We start from the raw sequence: 23,114 nt of genomic DNA on the forward strand, positions 1-23,114 counted from the left end.
CAAATTTTCATTATTTCTATATCACATAATTCTATCAAACTTATCACAAAATTTTAACACATATTGAACATATTATTGCATTTTGAATAAGTGACCAGTAGACTTTGAACAAATGAAATCTAACTTTATTGAACCCATAATTTTATTTAGCTAGTGTGTCTATCCTAGTGTTTTGCTGATGTGAAATTCTACAAAATAATTTGAACTGATTGAAAAGCACCGTTTTAAGAATCACATTCCCAGTCAATGTGAGCAATACAATTAAGCATTATTCTCAGCACCTTTCTCGCTCCTGCCTGCATTATATATATAAGCTCAGCTGAGGAGAATTTTGATTCTATTTTACAAGAAATGAAAATATTTAAAAATGAGGATTTGATTCATCCCCCTTGAAATGAAACTAAATTAAGAATAGTTCAACACACTGTCCAGGAACATGTAGCCTGCCATTTCCTGAGATAAACACAGTTGATTTTAAGAAAACAAATTATTCATCCACTTTTTTAATGATATTTGTTAAACTATGTGTCAAACACTTGTTCTGAGCTTTGGGATTGTTGCAAGTTAATTAGGTCGGTTACTGTCCCTGTTCCACATGGGCTCACAGTCTAAGTAGGAGAAAGAACTTTGGCACAGAGGAGTTATTGACTTGCTCAAGGTCACACAACAAGACATTGGCAGAGCCAGGATTTGAACCAAGTTCCATAAATGAATTAAAGAGCACCAACTTGGAAGTCAGAGATCATGGGTTCTAATCCTGACTCTTCTACTTGTCAGCTAGGTGACTTTGGGCAAGTCACTTAACTTCTCTGTGCCTCAGTTAGCTCATCTGTAAAATGGGGATTAAGCCCCAAGTGGGACAACCTGATTACCTTGTATCTACCCCAACACTTAGAACAGTGCTTGGCACATAGTGCTTAGCAAATACCATCATCATCATCATCATCATCATCATCAATCAATGAAATTATTTATTCATATTAATGTCTGTCTCTCCCTCTAGCTTATTGCAAGCAGGGAACACATCTACCAACTCTGTTGTATTGTAATCTCCCAAGCTTTTAGCAGAGTGCTCTGCACAGAGTAGGCACTCAATAAACATGATTGATTGATTTATTGATTGAAAAGTGGCACATAAGGAGGCAGAGTCAAAAATGGAGACTGACCTGTTATGATGATGCTGATGCCTGCATCATCTCTGAAGTGTGTTCCCGCTGGCATAGGAACTCTACACTCCAGGCCAGGACAAGAAAGTGGTGACTCTTTTAGTCATTTTATCATTTTCATTAGAATTTTCTGGCCATGTAAGCACTTGGAATTTTTATTTCTTAATTTCATTAAAGAAAGTAGCTCACCTGGAAGATTGTTGGTTAATGTAAGACTCATCTGCCACTTCCCTATGAGCTCTGAGCAAAGTTTTCCCTGGAGTGCTAAGTCTGAAGCGGACCAAAGTGATCATAAGATGATGTTCATCGGAATGTTCTTTAGAAGGTATGATGGCTCAATCAATCAATCAATCATATTTATCGAGCACTTACTGTACTAAGCACATGGGAGAGTACAATATAACAATATAACAGATTTGGTAGACACATTCCCTGCCCACACTGAGCTCCAGAGAGTAAGGTTTCATCCCACTAAAATACATGCACCATCAACTTCTTTCCCTAAAAACTCAGTGGACAATGTAGAAAGCATGAAAGCAAGTAGAATTGGATAAGGATAATTGTGTTTAAATAACACTTTAAAAAATCTAAATGGATAGGATCTTTAAGACAGAAAACAAACAAAAAACAAATTGACTCCTAAGAATGCAGAAAGTTTTTCAAGAAATAATAAATCATGAAAGCAAAAAATACATTTTTTAAAAGGAAGCTGTGGCCAGGAAATAATAATTAGGGTACTTATTAGGCACTTACTGTGTGCCAAGCACTGTTCTAAGCATTGGGGTAGATACAAATTAATCATGTTGGACACAGTCCATGTCCCACATGGGGATTACAGTCTAAGTAGGAGGGAGTGGATTTAATCCCTATGTTTCAGATGAGAAACTGAGGTAGAGAGAAGTTAAATGACTTGCCCAAGGTCACACAGCAGGCATGTGGCAGAGTCAGGATTAGAACCCAGAACCTCTGAATTCCAGGCCCATTCACTTTCCACTAGGCCACACTGTTTCTCTAGTAATATCAGAAACTTTTCTGAAACATCACAAGAAGAGGCTGACATTAAAGGAAAATGGAAGGTGACCATCTGGAAACAATAATTAACAAGTATTTTGGGAATGGGGAGAAACGCGACATGTGGAACCATGAACAAGTCATGTAAAAGGAAACCAATTGAAAGTTTGCAAACTACATCCTCTTCCCTCGAGCAATTCCAATAGGCAGTGTTCAACATCAAAAGACAGGCCAGAATCACTATCCATGAGGTACTGGAATACAGTCAGTCCCCTGGCAGCAATGTTAATCATATCATACCTATATCATACCTTCTTTGTTGGAATTGGGTATGGTTGGGAAAAAATAGACTACAACTGATTCTCTAAGTTGCTGGACAGAAAAATATTTTAAAGGTACAATGAAGCACAGCCTACTAAAATGTGGCATAGAAATGGAAAATTGGGATGCAACAGGAACAACAGGTCAGTCTAGCAGGCAACAATCAGAAATGTAATGAGAGTCAAAGTAGAGGTTTCAGGAAGGTGATGGTTCATAAAAGGAAAAATAAAAAGGGCAGAAGTCACTGAGGAGAGCAGATGTAGCTATTTTATGTGCACATGATGCCAACAAGACTGTCAGTCACATGTAGATCTTATCATCTCACCACCCAAAATGACACCTTCAGCAGTGGGTGCACTACCTTGTCAAAAAAGATTCATTCGTTCAATCATATTTATTGAGCACCTACTGTGTGCAGAGCACTGTACTAAGCACTTGGGAAGTACAAGTTGGCAACATATAGAGACAGTCCCTACCCAACAACAGGCTCACAGTCTAGAAGGGGGAGGCAGACAACAAAACAAAACATATTAACAAAACAAAATAAACAGAATAGTAAATATGTACAAGTAAAATAAATAGAGTAATAAATATGTACAAACATATATACAGGTGCTGTGGGGAGGGGAAGGAGGTGGGGGGGGGATGGGGAGAGGGAGAGGAAGGAGGGGGCTCAGTCTGGGAAGTCCTCCTGGAGGAGGTGGGTTCTCAGTAGGGCTTTGAAAGGAAGGAAGAGAGCTAGCTTGGCGGACCTGCAGAGGGAGGGCATTCCAGGCCAGAGGTAGGACGTGGGCCGGGGTCAATGGTGGGACAGGTGAGAACGAGGCACAGTGAGGAGGTTAGCAGCAGAGGAGTGGAGGGTGCGGGGTCGGCTGTAGAAGGAGAGAAGGGAGGTGAGGTAGGAGGGGGTGAGGTGATGGAGATGAGGAAAGGAACAGAGGACAGGGAAAATGCTGGTCTCAGTAATCGGAAAAACTGAAAATAGGAACAGGATGCTTAAAGGCAAGACAATCAATGGGAAAATTGGTAGGACAAAATGTTAGGAAGAATCAAGTTAAGAAATATATTAATAGCTTGGAAAAGTGTTCATGTGAAATGATACTAATTATGGAGTAATTGTAGTAGTCGAACTACTATGCATTATTTTGAAAATGCAGAGTAAAGGTAAGTTATCAGGATTAGAAAATAGCAGTTACAACATATTTTTAAAAAATAAAAAGGGAGGAAATTCAAGGCCCACGTTCAACATCAAATGCTGTAAATTCAAAAACAATTAAAAGCAGTTAATTTGTAAATACTTATAAGAGTAATTACCCTCACCTCACAAATTCAGTCACCAAATTCTGCCTATTCTATCTCCACTACATTTCAATCAATAAATCAATTGTACTTATTGAGCACTTACGGTGGTGCAAAGCACTGTACTAAGCACTTGGGAGAGTACAACAGAACAATATAAAAGAAACATTCCCTGCCAAACATGACCTTACTGTCTAGCAGGGCAAACAGACATTAATGTAAATAAATAAATTGTGGATATGTACATAACTACCAAGGGGCTGAGGAGCGGGTACGGATAAAGGGATAGGGCTAGACAAGGGTAGTGGAACCAGTGATGACGGTATTGCTCTGGATGGTGAGATGATACTTGTGTATATACATACATATCTATATGTTTTACTTGTTCTGGTGTTTATATGTATATATATCTGATTCTATTTATTTATATTGATGCTATTGTTGCCTGTTTACTTGTTTTTGATGCTTGTCTCCCCCCATTTCCAGTCTGTGAGCCCACTGTGGGCAGGGATTGTCTCTATTTGCTGCTGAACTGCACTTTCCAAGTGCTTAATATAGTGCTTAGTATAGTGCTCTGCACACAGTAAGTGCTCAATAAATATGATTGAATGAATGAATAAATGAATGAATGACTAGCACTTCTGCTGGCATTATGTGCATATAAAATAGCCACATCTGCTCCATTCAGTGATTTCTGCCATTTTTACCTTTATGAAACATCACCTCCCTGAAACTTCTACTTTAAGACTGTCACTACATTTCTGCTTGGGCAGAAGGGAGTTGACGAAAAGGAAAAGAGGGCTTAGTCAGGAAGGCCTCTTGGAGGAGATGTGCCTTCAATAAGGCTTTGAATGGGTGGAGAGTAGTTGTCTGTTGGTTATGAAGAGGGAGGGTGTTCCAGGCCAGAGACATGGTGTGGGTGAGAGGTTATTATTGTTATTATGGTATTTGTTATGTACTTACTATGTGCTAGGGACTGTACTAAGCGCTGGGGTGGATGCAACCAAGTTGGTTTGGACACAGTCTCTGTCTCATGTGGGGCTCACAATCTCAATCCCTATTTTATAGATGTGGTAACTGAGATCCAGGGAAGTTAAGTGACTTGCCCAAGGCCACACAGCATGCAAGTGGCGGAGCTGGCTTTAGAACCCATGACCTTCCGACTACCAGGCCCGTGCTCTATCCACTCTGCCACGTGGCCAGGTTGACAGATTGCCAGGTTGGCAGCAGGATAGACAAGCTTGAGGTACAGTGAGAAGGTTAACATTAGAGGGGAGAAGTTTGCAGTCTGGGTTAAAGTAGGAGACCAGTGAAGCCAGGTAGGAGGGGGCAAAGTGATTGAGTGATTTAAAGCCAATGGTAAGGAGTTTCTGTTTGATGCAGGTGCATGGGCAACCATTAGAGACTCTTGAGGAATGGGGAAACATGGACTGAAGGTTTTTGTAGAAAAATGATCTGAAGAATGAACTGGAGTGAGGAGAGAAGAGGTAGGGAGGTCATCAAGGAGGCTGATGCAGTAATCAAGGTGGAATAAGATAAGTACTTAGATTAACTTGATAGCAGTATAATGCCAGAATCTTCCCCTTTATCCCCAGTCAAATTGCTGCTACATTGGCCCAACTTGTTATGCCCTATATAGACTTTGGCATCAGTCTCCTTGCTGTCCTCCCTGCCTCCAGTTATTCCCTACATCCAGTCCACATTTTACTGGCCAGATAATTTTTCTAGAAAGTCCTTCTGTGCATGTCTCTCCAGCCCTCTAAAATCACCCATAGTTTCCGGTACATCATCATATCAAGCAGAAACTCCTCACTATTGGTTTTAAAGCAACAACCAGCACTCCCCCTCCTACCCAACCTTGCTCATCTCTCAATACAATCCAGGCAATACATTTGACTCTTCTATGACCATCCTACTCACCGCGCTTTGCTCTCATCTCTCTCACCATTGACTTCTTGCTCACACTCTCCCTCCTGCCTGGAACTCCTTTCAATCATTCAATCCTGTTTATCGAACATTTACTGTGGGCAGAGCATTGTACTAAGCTCTTGGAAAGTACAACAATAAAGAGAGATAATCCCTATCTCCTTTCAAATCTGCTAGATGACTACTCTCCTCATCTTCATATCTTACTAAAATCTCTTTTCCATGAAATCTTCCCTGTCTAGTCCCCCATCTCCCCATCCTATTTTCTCCTCCTATTCACCTATGCATTTGTCCTACCACCAAAGAATTCAGGTACTCATTCCCACCCATAACACTTATGTACTTATCTTTATAATTAGTTGCTTCCCCAACCTATAATTTATTTTCCCTGTCTTCCTAACAAGAGGGTAGGTTCATGTCTACGTGTATACTTATTCTGAGCCCGTCAACGTATTCTGATGGTGTCTACTTATTCTGTTTTAGTTTTGTGAGCACTTGGTATAGTGCTCTTCATTCACTATTGACTGACTGAACTTATATTTCCCCTACACTCTATTATATGGATTTAAAAGTACTTTCTACCCCCAACTTTTAAAATCTACTCCCTTTCCCTGTGTCCCGATCCCATCCTTTACTACCTTCTAAATACCCTTAGCACATGCTACTTCCCTCTATGACAACTTAAGCCGCAGTCCCTATTGGCTTTTCTCTTTCTGACTAAAAACACATGCACATTTTCAACATTTTAAAAGAAAACAAAGCAGAACAACAACAACAAAATCTTCTCTGGACATAACTGCACCTTCCAGCTATCATCCCATCTCCTTCCACTCATTTCTGTCCAAACTCCTTGAACAGCCTACACATCCAATGCCTTGACTACCAGTCGCACAATTCTCTTCTTGATTCTCTACAATCTAGTTTCTGCCTTCACTCAAATTATTCTCTTCTAGATCTCCAAAAACTCCCTTCTTGACAAATCTAACAGATTCTACTACTTCCTAATCCTTCTTGACCACTTAGATGCCTGTGACATTTTAGTCCATTCCCTTCTGTTGGAAAAACTAACTAATCTTCCCAGACTAAGGTGGAGAGAGAACAGTTATTTAATCCCCATTATCCAGATGGAGACAATGAGACACAGAGAAGTCAACTGCCTTGCCCAAGGTCACTAGCAGCAAATGGCAAAGCAGGATTACAATCCCAGTCTTCTAATTTCCAGTCCTGTGCTTTTTCCACTAGGCCATGCTGTTTCTCGCTGCCTCCCCGTCCCTGACTGAAGGTGTCCCTCAAGGCTCAGCCTGTATCCCCTTCTCAATTTACACTTCCTTCAGAATTTCTTCCACTCCCAAGGGCTTTAAGCAGACAACTTCCTAAATCTACCTTACTAGCCTTGACCTACCTACTTCTCTGAAATCTCTCTTTGCCTCTTGCCTCCAAGATATCTGTCTGTATGTTCCACCAACACTACAAGCTCAATAATGTACCAAACTGAACGCACTTTTCCTTAAAAATCCTTTCCTCCATTTACCTATCTAATTAGGTGACCAGATGCTGCCCCAAGCTTGAAGCCCCAAACCTTGGCATTATTTTTGACTCTTGTCTCTCAGCTCCTATATTCATCCTGTTCCCCAATTCTGTGATAGTTTCCAGAAACCTCCCTTTCTTCTTCATCCAAGCAGTCACAACACCAGTCCAGGCACCTGTCAAGTCTTGCCTGAGTACTGTGACACTGTTTTCATTGATCTCCCTAACTCCTATTTCTCCCTGCTCCAGTCCATATTTCATTCATCTGCCTGGATCATCATTTACAAAAGCCTCAAGAACCCTGAGTTCTAGCTGTCTGTTTCTAGAGTTCAGAAACTCTTGAACACTGACTTTATGGCACTCAATCATTCATTTGCTAATTCATTCATTCAACCATCTTTATTGCGCACTTACTGTGTGCAGAGCACTGTACTAAATGCTTGGCAGAGTACAATACAACAATAAACAGACATATTCCCTGCCCACAATGAGCTTACAGTCTAGAAGGGAACAATAATATAAATAAATAAATTACATATATGTATATGCATGCTGTGGGGCTGAGAGGGTGATGAAGGAAGGGAGCAAGTCAGGGTAATGCAGAAGGGAGAGGGAGTGTCTTGTTTTTGTCTTTCTGTTTTTGTTTTTGCCTCTCACCACTCTCTTGTTCACACCCTTCCTCCTGTCTGAATCTCTCTCCCCCTTTACATTCAGTAAATGTAAAGAAGGTAAAGAAGCTCTCCCATCTTCAAAACCCTTCTGAAATCACATCTTCTTCTTCCACAAGAGCTTCCCAAATTGATTTCTGTTCTCCCCACTTCCCAACTGCCACCTCAGCTCTTCTTTCCCACAGCCCCTAGTTATACTTATGTATGTAAGTATATACCCCTGGTTATACTTATGTATGTATCTTTTCACTCTATTAGTTTCTCCTTACAATTTGTTTTAAAATCTGTTTCTTCCACCAGGTGATAAGCTCCTTGAAGCAAGTGTCATGTTTACAAATTCTATTGTACTCTCCCAAGTGCTTATTACAGTTGTCAGCACACAGTTGTTGCTCATTAAATACTGTTGATGGATTCATTGGCTGTCTCACAATATTTTGCAAATTTGGGGAGACAAAATGGCCTAGTGGAAAGAATCCAGAGACCTGGGTTCTAATCCCATCTCCATCACTGGCATACTCTGTGACCTTGTGCAAGTCACTTAGCATCGCTAATCTGGAATATGAGCACTGTTTGGTACAGGGTCTAGGTTGGATCTCATACCCTTGTTAGTAAGTATTTAATAATAACTGTGGTATTTGTTAAGTGCTTAGGAGCTTACATTCTCCAGGAGAAGGTAGGCAATGGGGCTAGTTTGGGTTCCCACAGCAGCAAAATCTGCTTCTCTGACAGGTAACTTGTAAACCCATCCTTACCCCCCAAAGTCTGGGGTGAAGTTAGGGGAAAATGAAAGAGCTTTATCAAGTCACGTTGTTTTTATTGGGTAGATAATCACTGTTAATTTATCCTTGATCTGTTGTGGGAGATGTGCTGAGAAGAGTGAATGCCTGCATCTCTCCCAGTCACTGTCCCAGTGACTGTGAACTGAAAGGCCTGGGGTGAAGGCTGCTGGGAAGTCACTCACTCATTCATTCATTCATTCATTCATCCATTCATTCATTCATTTGGTAGTGTTTTTTGAGTGCCTACTGTGTGCAAAGCACTGTACTAAATGCTGGGTAAAATATACAAAGTAGACTTAGACATGATCCCTGTTCCCGAAGAGGCTCCCAATCTTAAAATGAGGCAGAGAGGAGTTGGCATGAAACACATAAGATAAGCAATGAACAATCACCTATTCCTTCTCAGGAGTGAAATTGAATTGTGTAAAGTGAGATAAGCTCCTTTTTAATGATGATGGGAAAGTATGGGTTGGAGTTGCTTTGTTCCTTTCTGGGATCACTTTGTACCCTTCCTATCTCAGAGCTCTGCCTGAGGGTCCCAGGGCTCTAGCTAGCTTTCTGGATTGAGCCCTGACATGCTTGAATACAATTAAATCCTGCTTAGTAATAATAATAATAATGATGGTACTTGTTAAGTGCTTACTATGTGCCAAACACTGTTAATAGAGAGCCTAGATGATGAAGCAAGAAGGTGGGTGGGTGGGTGGGGCTGGTGGGAGATAGAGAAGATTATCAGGGTGCTTACAGCCTTATATGGCACTGACACTGCCTATAAGATGTATAATTCTCCCCAAATCTTGAGTTTGGCCTGTAAGAATTTATCTTCCAAGAATTTATCTTCCAAGAATGGGGATTGATTCCACATTCTTGTGTTTTAGCATCACTTCAATCCCTTGCCTTTGCTTGGTGGGCTCAGAGGTGAAGGATGATCAGTCATGCAGACCCAGAGTGAGAAACTTCTCTTTTAAACAATTTGGAGAGTACTCAGTTAAAGCAAGATGTACCTCTCCAGCAGCATGGCAGCCCAGATTTATTCATCCTCAGGAACTTTCCCAAGAGGAGTACTTCTGTTTCTCGCTTTGTGAGGTTAAAATAAGTAAGAGTTTGAGATTTTTGAATAGAGGAAGCAGAGACTCTTGTGGTGGGGGCCAGGGTGTGATTTCCGTGCAAGGTTCCATAGGAAAACAGTGCCTCCATCAGCTAAGCTTACTGGACTTCCTAATTCCAAGCAAAGTGTGCCCCCCTCCCTTCCCTCTTCAGATCGATCTTCCCTTGGGGGCCAGTATCTTAATCATATAATCATTTGGGGTGGAAGAGACCTACACCAGGCCACTAATCTATTCCCTTGCATCTCCACAGAATTGATTTTATTATTACTAAGCTGCTCATGATCGATGGGGTGTGGATTCTGCCTTGAATGTCTCCATTGATGGCGATTCTACATTCTCCCTTGGCAGTAGGTGCCATTTCCACCTATTCATTTCATTATAAAGTTATTCCTGATATTTAACCTAAATTTTCCCGGCTGCAGTTTAAGCCCATTACTTCTTGATCCGTCCTCACTGACTAATGAGAATTGGTCCCTGTCCTCTTCACAACATCCCTTAATGTATGCGCTAGCAGGTACCTCTCCCCGCAGTTTTCTTTCTTCCAGTCTGAACATTGCCCACATTCCTTATTCTTTTCTCATAGGCCTGATTTTCCAGGCTTTGAATCCTTTTTGTGGTCCTCTGAACTCCATCCACTCTTAACGTTTTCTTCTCGGAAATGGTAGGTCCTTATCTGAATATTTCCAAACTGTTGGTGGGGGCAAGAGGGACCGGGGAGTGGAGGGAGAGGGGGAGGAAGCAGGATATTTCACTTTACACTGCTCTCATTAACTGCTTCACTGCCATTTAATGGACATAGAAATATACATCAGGATTTCGGAAAATACATCAATTAAAGCCCACTATCTGTGCATTATCTCCCCCCCGTCCCCCCCCCCCCCAGACAGTCTGAGGTGCTGAAAATTCTGTTAATGTTTAGCCCCCGAGGCGCTCTCTAAGGCCACATTTGTGATCTATTTCTGATTTTGAATCTTTGAGAGCATATTTAATCTGTTTGGATTTTTTCTTAAACCTTCCAGGGTGCCATTAAGAACACATGCAGCATTTTTCTCCCCTGAGAAGGCCTGTGTTATTACTACGGTCACAGCCACCTCATCAGAGTTACAGTGCTTACGGTTGTAGATCATCAGTGTGCTGTCATGAGGATGATGTATGATGGAAAAAGCCATCCATCTGAAGATAAGAGCACAAAGGCCTGCAGCTGTAATGAGATGACACTACACACACCCGTTGTATACAATAGTGCACATTTTCTCCCCCATAAAAAGTGCACTTTTGCAAACTGAACATCTTTAGAAGGGAAAGGGAAGGTCCTAGAAGATAATTTGCACAGAGATTTCTTCTGCCTCCTAATATATGGAGGAAAAAAATTGTTCCCGAGTTTAAAATCTTCCACCAAATTCCAGCCCATCATTTTGCTCTGTAGCATCTGATTTTTTTTCTTCTTTTCCTGTTGAGTTCACATCTGCCCCTCCTTTACTGTGCAGAATTGAAAGTAGATTTGCACTTGGAAAGACAGATGAGTTTCAAATTGTGAAATCTCAGGGCTAGACTGACTGGGATCATTTGTGCCACGCCAGGAAAATGAATGAAGCAATTGGTACCCTGGAATTGGCATCACAGGAATGAAGCCATTTACTTTGCCCCCTGTCACTCTGGGGGTCTGGCAAGATGCCAGCCACTCCCCTTGGTAAATTCAAATTTCTTGTTTCCATTTCAGAGTCCCCTTGTCTATTCTCACTCCAGCTGTTCACATTAATTCACCTTTCCTAACCAGCACATGGTCTCACAGGTATTAAATTCCAGGTGCAATTGGACATGGGGGTAAGGCAAACTTGACTTTGTACTCCTGGTTATCTAGTAGCCTATTATTTTAGAAAATTATGGAATCTTGGTGGCAGCTATTTTAATTCATCTTAATTCACCCTTCTTCCAGTTCACTAATTGTTACTGAAACTGTACGAAATACAAATAGAAGGGACTTGTGCTGTTTCCAGACAGACGGGTTCAATAATCGTGTTTCCTCAAGATACTGAACACTGAGCACCATTGTTTCTAAATTCAGGTAGATGGCATGGAGGCAGGCAAACTCTCAGAGCCAGGATTTTTATCTCCTTTGCCAGGAAACAAAGCATTTATCTTTCCCCCATTTTCAGCCCAGGGTCCACATATGATCTGATTACATTAAAGCAAAAAAACCCTCTTGAATCCTCAGTAACAATTATTTTGCAATTTCTCACTTTATGCACTCCATTTCATTATAAATCTGGAATGGATCCTGTTGGATCAGTATCAGTCTTCACAGTAAGTATTAAGCTCTGCACTGGGAATTTTAGGGACATGCAGAAGTGGAATGTGGGATCCTAGTCCGGGAAGAGTTTATAGTCTGATTGTTAATGATTATGTACTAGCAGGTGGAATTTTAATCTGAAAATGAATGCTTCCTTCCACCTAGATATTCATTCATTCAATTGTATTTATTGTTTACTGTGTGAAAAGCACTGTCTAAGCACTTGGGAGAGTACAATACAACAACAAACAGACACATTCCCTTGCCCACAACAAATTCACAATCTAGAGGGGGAGACAGACATTAATTTACATAAATAAATAAATTACAGATATATGCATATATCCTATGGGGATGGGAGGGAGGATGAATGAAGGGAACAAGTCAAGGTGATGCAGAAGGAAGTGCAAGAAGAGGAGAGGAGAACTTAGTCAGGGAAGGCTTCTTGGAGGAGATGTGCCTTCAAGAAGGCTTTGAAGTGGGAGAGAGCAATTATCTGTCTGATATGATATGATATGGAGAAGCAGCATGACAGTGGAACGAGCATGGGCTTGAGAGTCAGAGGTAGTGGGTTCTAATCCTGACTCCACCACTTATCAGCTGTGTGACTTTGGGCAAGTCGCTTCACTTCTCTGTGCCTCAGTTTCCTCATCTGTAAAATGGGGATTAAGAATGGGAGCCCCATGCAGGACAACCTGATTACCTTGTATCTATCCCAGTGCTTAAAACAGTGCTTGGCACAAAGTAAGTGCTTAATATATGCCATTTATTATTATTATTATATGAGGAGGAAGGGTACAGTTATGGATGCAAAATTATGCCTAACGATGGCAATTTCCCAGGTTGCATCCTCCTTGGAGGCAGGAATGGTGTCTTGTCTCTACTGAACTTTACCAATGGCTTTGCAGAGTGCTCTGCACACAGTAAGCCTACACTATTCATTCATTCATTCAATCATATTTATTGAGCACTTACTGTGTGCAGAGCACTGTACTAAGTGCTTGGAAAGTACAAATTGGCAACGTATAGAGATGGTCCCTACCCATTGACTTGGAGAAGTACCAGCAACCAACCCCCACTGGAAAGAGGAAATGGTGCCCAACTGAAATAATTGTGTGTGTTCAATTTGGTTCAACCATTTTACTTTCTTGAAATCAGATCTTCTCAGCTACAATTATGTGCATTGGCTTAGAGAAGCAGCATGGCCTAGTGGATAGAATATGGGTCTGGACGTCAGAAGGACCTGGGTTCTAATCCCAGCCCCACCACTTGTGCATTGTGTGACCTTGGGCAAGTCACTTAATTGCTGTATGCCCCAGTGTCCTTATCTCTAAAATGGGGATTAAAACTGTGAGCACCCCATGGGATGTGGCCTGTGTTCAACCTGATTAAACTTTTATATACCCAGTGCTTAGTACAGTGCCTGGCACATAGTAAATGCTTCACAAATATCATTTAAAAAGTACCTGCTAAAGGAGATGCTATGTTACAAGATGGGCCAGTATTCATGTCATCATTATCCAAAGACAGTTAAGTGATGATCTGCTTCAGGAGGTGCTGAACAAAGCAAATTAAACAGGGAAGATCCATGCCCCCTAAAGACTGGTCTAGGTTAGAAAATATTGAATAATTTTTTAGTGAATAAGATATTAATAATAAATTAAATATAGGACTAAGTGCCAGAGAGTGGCATGAGAGGGCATTTCTTGTGTATGTCCATGTGTGTATATATGCATATATAAAATTTGATACCTAGAAATATCAATGATTTTTTCCTAACCTAGATTCAGTGATTCTGCTTATCATCACTCTTCCTTGAGAAATTCTAACGTGAACCAAATGTATATATTTCTACATATTTATTACTCTATTTTATTTTTACATACTACATTTTATTAATGATGTGTATATATCTATTTATTCTGACAATTTTGACACCTATCTATTTGTTTTGTTTTGTTGTCTGTCTCCCCCTTCTAGACTGTGAGCCCATTGTTGGGTAGGGACCGCCTCTATATGTTGCTAATTTGTACTTCCCAAAGCACTTAGTACAGTGCTCTGCACTCTGTAAGCACTCAATAAATATGATTGAGTGAATGAATGAACTGCGGGCAAAGCTTCATCTTCCAAGATCCCAGTTTTACACTTTCTGGTGGCTAGTAAATACTATTTGAATCTGAGGAATTCAAAGTACTTTATTAGCTTTAAATTGTAAGACACTAATTGCAAATGGTCTACTTTGTATCCTTCCTCACACCATTAAGTTCCATTATGGGGAGACCAGGAAATATCTGGGGTCAATAAGGATGCATTAAACGAATGACTATTGTTTTATCTCTTCCAGTGACAGTGAATAAAGCATGAGAAAGGAGGTGAGAGTGGAGGATCAGCCAACCAGTCACTGGTATTTATTGAGCGCTTACCAAGTGCAGAGCATTATACAATATGATAGAATTGGTAGACATGATCCCTGCCCTCAGAGTTTACAGTCTACAAAGGGAGACGGTCAGTAAAATAATTTACAGATCAGGGAAGTGGGAGAGTAAGTATAAAGGTATGTATGCATATACAGTTGCTATTATTCAATATCATACCCCATGTCACAAGTACCCCATGATACAATCCATCAATCAATGAATGTATTTAATGCCCGCTTACTGAGTGGTGTATTAAACATTTCAGATAGGCACATGCTCCTTGCCTTTAAGGGGTTTAACAATCTAATGAAGCTATATAAAATGTCATTTTGGTATATTGGGTAGTGCTTTCATATTAATTATTTCATATTCTCCTCACAATCCCCCTGTGAGTTAGGGAGAGGAATATATTATTATTATCTCCATTTTCTGGATGAGGAAGCTGAAGCAGAGAGTGGTTAAATGATTTGTTCAAGATCACACAACAGACAGATGGTGGAGCTGGGCTAGAACCTGAGTCTGCTGACTCCCAATCCTACTTTCTCCTAGACAATGCTGTCTGGAGAGGAAAGTTGGTCAAACATGATTTAAAAGTAAAAAGAATTACATCAGAAAGAAGAACAAAGATACAGCAATTAATCAGTGATATTCACTGAGTGTTTACTGCAAACAGAGCACTATGCTAAGCAATTGAGAGAGTACAGTATGATAAAATTAGTAGACATGATCCCTTCCCACAAGGAGCTTAAATTCTACAGGAGGAGATAGACATGAAAATAAATCACAGATAGGGGAAATGGGATATGTACATAAGTGCCGTGGGACTGAAGGTGGGGTAAGAATCAAGTGCATAAGGAGTACAGATTCAGATGCATAGAGGATGTTGAAAGGAGGGTAAATAGGAGAAATTAGGTTTTAGTCAAGGAAGGACTCTTGAAGAAGATGTGATTTTAGGAGGATTTTGAAGGTGGGAAGAGTGGTTGTCCGTCAGACTTAAAGGGGGATGAAGAATGATGGATGTCGGTGACAAGTAACTGGAGTGGGTGGTTGAGGCAGATGATGTGGACTTTAAATAGTAATAATAATAATAATAATGATGGTATTTGTTAAGCACTTACTATGTGCCAAGCGCTGTTCTAAGCACTGGGGTAGATACAAGGTAATCAAGTTGTCCCACATGGGGCTCACAGTCTTAATACCCATTTTACAGATGAGGTAACTGAGGCACAGAGAAGTTAAGTGATTTGCCCACAGTCACACAGCTGATAAGTGGCAGAGCCAGGATTAGAACCCATGACCTCTGACTCCCAAACCCGGGCTCTTTCCGGGTTCCTTGCAATCCAGTGCATTATTGCAAGATCCTGAAATTGCTGAGAAAGTAGTTGTGGTCTCTCCAACACCAACTAAAATTTGGGGATTAAGAAGTCTTGCATCAGTTTTCAAGGAAAAGGACAAATTCATAAATGATTTGTCATGATCCTGATGGAGAGAAGTTCAAAGAGGTGCACTGGTGCTGTACAGGTACTTAATGAAAAAAAGGGAGAAGGCTGTTTTTCAATCTAAATTCGACAAATTCTTCTTTAAAGTTGAAAAACCACTTCCACAGTCTTTCGCTGTATCCTCCTGCGAAGAATGAAAGAGAAAGAATATTTTCCTACTTGAAGGTGCTGCAGGTGAAAAATCTACCTCTCGTGAACTGAAAGACCAGTGTAGGACCCACAATCCAGAAGGTACTGACCCGTCCCAAGACTGCCCCTTGCTGGGCTGTCATATTTGTTGTTTGCAGCCCCTGGAGCAAATGTCCTACAAAGATCCTACAAAGAGTCTTATTGGAAAAGGACTTGCCTTCCTTGATGTCAACGTGCCATGCTAGTCTATCTGCAGCAATGAACTCCCAGTTTTCAGCTGAGTTACAGCTGAGGTACAGCATTATCTGAGGCGATTTTACTGTGAAGAATGGGAGTCTCTCCCTTCAGGACTCTAACCTCTTTGCTTTTGGTTTTCCAATTTCAGCTTTGGCTCGTGGCTCAGTGGAAAGAGCACAGGATTTGGAGTCAGAAGTCATGGGTTCAAATCCCAGCTCTGCCAATTGTCAGCTGTGACTTTGGGCAAGTCACTTAACTTCTCTGTGCCTCAGTTCCCTCATCTGTAAACAGGGGACTAAGACTGGGAGCCCCCCGTGGGACAATCTGATTACCTTGTAACCTCCCCAGTACTTAGAACAGTGCTTTGCACATAGTAAGCACTTAATAAATGCCATTATTATTATTATTTTAAAGCTGCTGCTTGGGTACCTTACTGTTTTCCATTTTCTGCATTTGTCTCTCTCTAACCCAACTGGAGTCTTGAGTGCTGAAAGACTGACTTCATTCCAGGACTTCATTGTTTGTGATCCTGTCTTGCCGTTTCCATAGATTATGTCACTGGAACTTCTCAAAGAGCCAGGTATGACACCTGGGTGAAGTCCAGGTCTCACGGCTATAGAGAAGGTTTGTCAATACTATAGCTGTGTAGACTTTTAATTTGGTCTGGAGCCTGTAACCACATTGCCATCACACTCTGACAGTCTTTCAAAGGATGTGCTACTGGCCTTCTTGATGTGATTTTCTACTTCCTTGTCTATTGATCATTGGTCAGTTTGCTGCCTAGGTAACAGTATTCTGTGAAAGTGAAGTCTTGTATTGCTGAAGTAGGTTTCTGGTTGTGTGTTTGGCTCCATAATGCAGGCTGACCCATTACTTTGGCTTTCTTCACACTTCTTGTCAGTCCATGATACCTAACTGTTTTGGCAATGTGGTTAACAATAATCTGCAATATGATACAATGATTTGCAATACAGTGAAATACAATATAATACCAGTCCCTTCCTGGAAAAATTCACAATTTAAGCTTGACATCAGTGTAACCTAGAGCTGAACGCTGCCACTGAGTTCTGGCTCCAGGTAAATATACTGTCCCATGTTAGCAGTATAGACAAAGACATAGAAAACTGGACCAAGAAATCTCGTGAATCTTTTGGGAGACTCAAAGATAGTATGGTAGTCAACATGGCCTCAGGGTTTAGACTCAGCTGTATAGGGCAACTGCAGTGTCCAATTTTTCTTTCATTTGTGAGATTTAGAGCTAAAACTGGGGCCACCTTTAGGAAGTAGCATGGCCTACTGGAAAGAACACTGTCCCGGGAGCCAGAGGACCTGGGTTCCAATCCCTGCTCTGTCACTAGTCTGCTGTGAGACCTTGGGGAGGTCACAACTTCTCTGGGCCTCAATTTACTCATCTGTAAAATAGAGATTAAATCTCCTGTCTCCAATTTAGACTATGAGCTCCATATGGGACAGGGTTGTGTTTAGCCCTATTATCCTGTATTTTCCCCAGAACTTAGAACATTCCTTGATATTTAATAAGTCCCATTGAAAGAAAAAAGGATTAATAAATCAGCACATCAATTAAATAAAGGAGTAACTCCCCTTCTGGATCAATGTGGCACCTAATTCATTCATTCAATCATATTTATTGAGTGCTTACTGTGTGCCGACCACTGTACTAAGCGCTTGGGAAGTACAAGTCGGCAACATATAGAGATGGTCCCTACCCAACAACTGGCTCACAGTCTAGAAGGGGGAGACAGACAACAAAACAAAACATGTAGACAAGGTGTCAAAACTGTCAGAATAAATACAATTATAGCTATATGCACATCATTTTCCTCATCTGTAAACTGGGGATTCAATACCTACTCTCCTTCCCCACTAGACTGTGAATCCCAAGGGGGACAGGGGCTGTTTTCTAACCTTGTTTCTAACCCAACACTTAGTACAATGTTTGGCACATAGTAAGTGCTTAACAAAAATCACAATTATTATTATTGCTAAACCTAGCTCCCAATGCTATTAGAAACAATCAAATTACTGAACTATTTTAAAAATCAAGTTACTGAATTTTACTCAGGGACTTCTTCATTTTATGAATTTCACAGGTGGGCTAAGTTTTTCAAAAAGCACTGTTTACCGTATTTTTTTCTGAATTTAATTCCATAGAACTTGATCAAATGTACTTATAATTATGCTAGTTATTGAGTACTAGCTATCTGTTATGCACTGGGTTAATCACTAGGAAGATTCAAAATGTCATGACCCGAGTATAAAAAATAGATATAGATGCATGTTCTTCATCAGGTCTTTAGAAATTCTAAATAGCCAAATCAAGATTTTTTTTTTACTTCTAAAATATTCTAGGTTTCATAATATCCTACTAGATCTCTCTACTGAGAGGCCACAAACCAACACTAATAATTGCACATTGCCCAGGACAGAGATCTGTCTGAGGACACTGAGGACTCCTCTATCTACAGAGAGGTCACAAACCAGCAGAGATCATCGAACATCTCCCAGAACAGAGACCTGTTAGAGGATACTGAGATATCTCTGCCAAGAGACCACAAACCGGAATGGACCATCAATCATCACCCAGGACAGAGACCTACCCGAGGATATTGAGATCTCTCCACAGAGCTGCCCAAACCAGCTCAAACCATCTAACAGCACTGGGGACTGAGTCTTGTCCCAGGACACTGACATCTCTCCGCTGATGACCTCAGCTAGACCAGATCATTGGACATTGGAATCACTGCCTACCATCAGCCTAGAAAACTGGCATTTCATTCCCAAACTCCTGGCACTCAGAAGTGGCCCTTTCTTTCATCTTTCCCCTTTCCCTGCAGCCAGGCCTGGATCCACACTGTAGAACACAGAACAAACAGGTGTGGCTGGCTGACACCCCGGAAAACTACTGGAATTTTTACATATCAACTTCTGCCTGCCTTCATACCAACCCAGCCTCCGGTTTACTCCTAAACTCTCACCTCTTCACTCTCAAGAACCCAAAGATCTGCATGCATTTCAGCAGTTTACTCAGGAAACCACTGGATTAAGTACTTATTGCTGCTGGTAACTTCACCTATGGCACCTAAAGTTCCCTAGCCTTACCATGACTCCTCAATCCCCACCCTCAAGTCAGCCCATCGCTGTACCCCCCTCCAGCACCTATCCTCCTCCCCCTCCATCCAACCCCTCCCCACCCCTTGTTCTGATTTCACCAACATTCCCTACCCCATCCCTATTATCCTGTCCCAGCACTGCCCTTCACCCTCCTCTCCTCTGCTCTATTTATACTCTATTTATTTATTTATTTTACTTGTACATATCTATTCTATTTATTTTATTTTGTTAATATGTTTAGTTTTGTTTTCTGTCTCCCCCTTCTAGACTGTGACCCCACTGTTGGGTAGGGACCGTCTCTATATGTTGCCAACTTGTACTTCCCAAGCACTTAGTACAGTGCTCTGCACACAGTAAGTGCTCAATAAATATGATTGATTGATTGATTGATTGCTCCAGCTCACTTCCATCTAACCCCTTCCCCCCAACCCCACAACATCAGCCAAGTGCAACCTGTGGAACCCCCACTCCTTCATGGGAAAGCTTACCTTTGTCCCAAACCTGTTCCCACTCTAGTCGCTGCTCCTCCTCACGATCACTAAAACCTTCCTCTCCCCAGTGGACATGGTTTCCCCTGATGCTCTCTCTAAAGGGGGCCCCATCTTCATCCACTCCCCAAGACTCACTGGGACAGGGGAAGGAGTTGGTTTACTCTTGCTCCCTAATGTCACTTTTATACCAATCCACTTCCCCCATCCCTCTCTTTCCTTTCCTTTGAAGCCCATATCATCCACCTGTACCACCAACTCCGAATATTAATCAAACTTATCCATTTACCACCCCTCCCAGGGCCCACCTCCAACTTTCTGAACCATTTTCATCCCTTTATCACATTTCTTCTCTCTTTCTCTATTCTTAAATGGAGAGTGGATCCCTATTGATCCTTAGGGACTTCAATATCCTCATAGTTTTCCCTGACAAGCCTTCTGTTGCCACTTTCTATCACTCCTCAACTCCACTGACCTCCTTCTCCACCCCAGCTCACCCATTCTTCAACTTGGACACGCATTTAGTTTCATCATCTCTAGTCTGTATACAATTTCCACCCTCACTAACTCTGAAATCCCTCTATCTGACCACAAGCTCTTTACCTGCCTTCTCTCCCATACACCTCCACCCCACAAATCTGTACTGTTTTCCCACTAGACCTCCAAACTTTTGACCCCATCAAGTCATCATGCCTATTTAATTTCCACACTTAAACTACCTTTGATGAACAAATTGACACCTTCAACACTGACCTCTCTACTGAACTCAGCTCTCTGATTCGCCTACCCTTTTGTCCATCTTGTTCCACTAACCCACAGTCCTGAATCATCACTACAGTCTGCTTCCTTCACTCTTGGGTACAAACCCCAGAGAACTGCTAGAGGAAATCTAGGTATCAGGCTGACCTCATCCATGTCAAGTTCATCCTTTCCTGCTTTAACTCTGCCCTCTCCTCTGCCTGGCAAAATTATTTCTCCATACTTATTGACACCCATACTCATTGCCCTCGCCAGTTGTTCCAGAAGGTTAACTACTTCCTCAAACTCCCTGTCTCTCTGTCTGCCCTATCCCTTGCTCCTAGTGACCTTACTATCTACTTCATTGAGAAAATTGAAACTATCAGGTGTGACATCCCTAACATCTCCCCTGCTCCTCTCCAGTCTCTCCCTCCTGCCCTTTCTTCAATTCCCATCTTTCACAGCAGTACTGCAAGAGCAGAACTCCTGCCTTCTCTCAAAATCTACCCCCTCCATCTGCCCATCTGACTCCATCCCTTTGTAGCTTATCACAGCACTTACCTCCTCCCTCATTCCTTCTCTGAAAACCATCTTTGACTGTTCGCTCTCCAGTGGCTTCTTCCCTCCCTGCTTTCACAAATGCTCATGTCTCCCCTATCCCTAAAAACCCTCCTTTTGACCTAAGGGCATCCCTAACAAACCCTTCCTTGACCCAAGGGCTCCATCCACATTATTGCCCATATTCCACCAATCATTCCTCTCCAAACTCCTACACCCACTGTTTCAAGTTCCTCTCCTCCAGTTCTTTCCTCAACCCTCTCCAATCCAGCTTCCATCCCCTCCACAGAAACTGCCTTCTCAAAGGCCATAAATGATCTTCTTGCCAAATCCAATGGCCTCTACTCCATCCTAATCCTCCTGTTACCTGTCTTTGACACTGTTGACTACTCCTTTCCTCTGGAAACATTACTCAACCTCAGCTTCACTAACACGTGCTTTCTCCTGGTTCTTCTCCTCTCTCTTTGGCCATTCATTCTGTCTCTTTCACAGGCTCCTCCTCTGCCTCCCACCCCCTAACAGTGGGTTTCCCCCAAGGTCCAGTTCTGGGTTCTCTTCTTTTTCCATCTGCACCCACTCCCTTGCAGAAGAACTCTTTTGCTCCCATGGCTTCTTCTACCACCTCTATGTGGGTGATTCCCAAAATCTACATCTCCAGCCCTGACCTCTCTCCCTCTCTGCAGTCTCACATTTCCTGCTGCCTTCAAGATATCTCTACCTGGATGTCCTCCAACATGTCCAAAACAGAGCTCCTAACCTTTCCACCCAAACCCTGTGCTCTCTGTGATTTTCCCAACACTGTAGACAGCACCACCATCCTTCTTGTCTCACAAGCCTGTAACCTTGGCATTATCTTAGAGTCCCCTATCACATTCAACCCCTCTCTCATTCATTCACATATTCAGTCTATGACTAAGTCCTGTTGGTTCAACCTTTATAACATCACTAAAACCCAACCTCTTCTCTCCATCCAAACAGCTATGATGTTAATCCAAGCACTTATCTGATCCCTCCTTGTTTACCATACCAGCCTCCTTGCTGACCTCCCTGCATAATAATAATAATAATGATAATAATAATAATAATAATGGTATTTGTTAAGCACTTACTATGTGCCAGACACTGTTACTAAGCACTGTAGTGGATACAAGCAAATTGGGTTTGATACAGTCCCTTGTCCCACCTGGGGCTCACAGTCTTAATGTCCATTTTACAGATGAAACAGCTGAGGCCAAAGAAGTGAAGTGACTTTCCCGAGGTCACACAGAAGACAAGTGGTAAGCTGGAATTAGAACCCATGACCTTCTGATTCCGAGGCCCATGCTCTACCTATTATGCCATGCTGCCTCCTGTCTCCCACCACTCCAGTCCATATTTTTCACTCTGCTGCCCAGATTATTTTCCACAAAAACATTCAGTTCATGTTTCCTCACTCCTCAAGAACCTCCAGTCGTTGTCCATCCAACTCTGCATCAAATAGAATCTCAGTACCATTGGTTTTAAAGTACTCAATCATCTTGCTCCCCTCTTACCACATCATACTACTCTCCTACTACACCTAGGCTGCACAGTTTGCTCCTCTAGTGACAACCTAGTCACTGTACCTTGATCTCATCTGTGTCATCATCAACCTCTTACCCACATCCTGCCTTTGGCCTGGAATGCTCTCCCTCCTCATATTAAACAATTACTCCCCCCACCTTCAAAGCCTTATTGAAAGCACTTCTCCAAGAGGCCCACCCTGACTAAACCCTTTTTTTCCTTTTCTTTCACTCCCTTCTGAGTAGCTCTGATTTGTTCCCTTTATTCATCCCCACAAC

The sequence above is a fragment of the Tachyglossus aculeatus genome, chromosome 12, assembly GCF_015852505.1.
Source record: "Tachyglossus aculeatus isolate mTacAcu1 chromosome 12, mTacAcu1.pri, whole genome shotgun sequence".
Classification (NCBI taxonomy): Eukaryota; Metazoa; Chordata; class Mammalia; order Monotremata; family Tachyglossidae; genus Tachyglossus; species Tachyglossus aculeatus.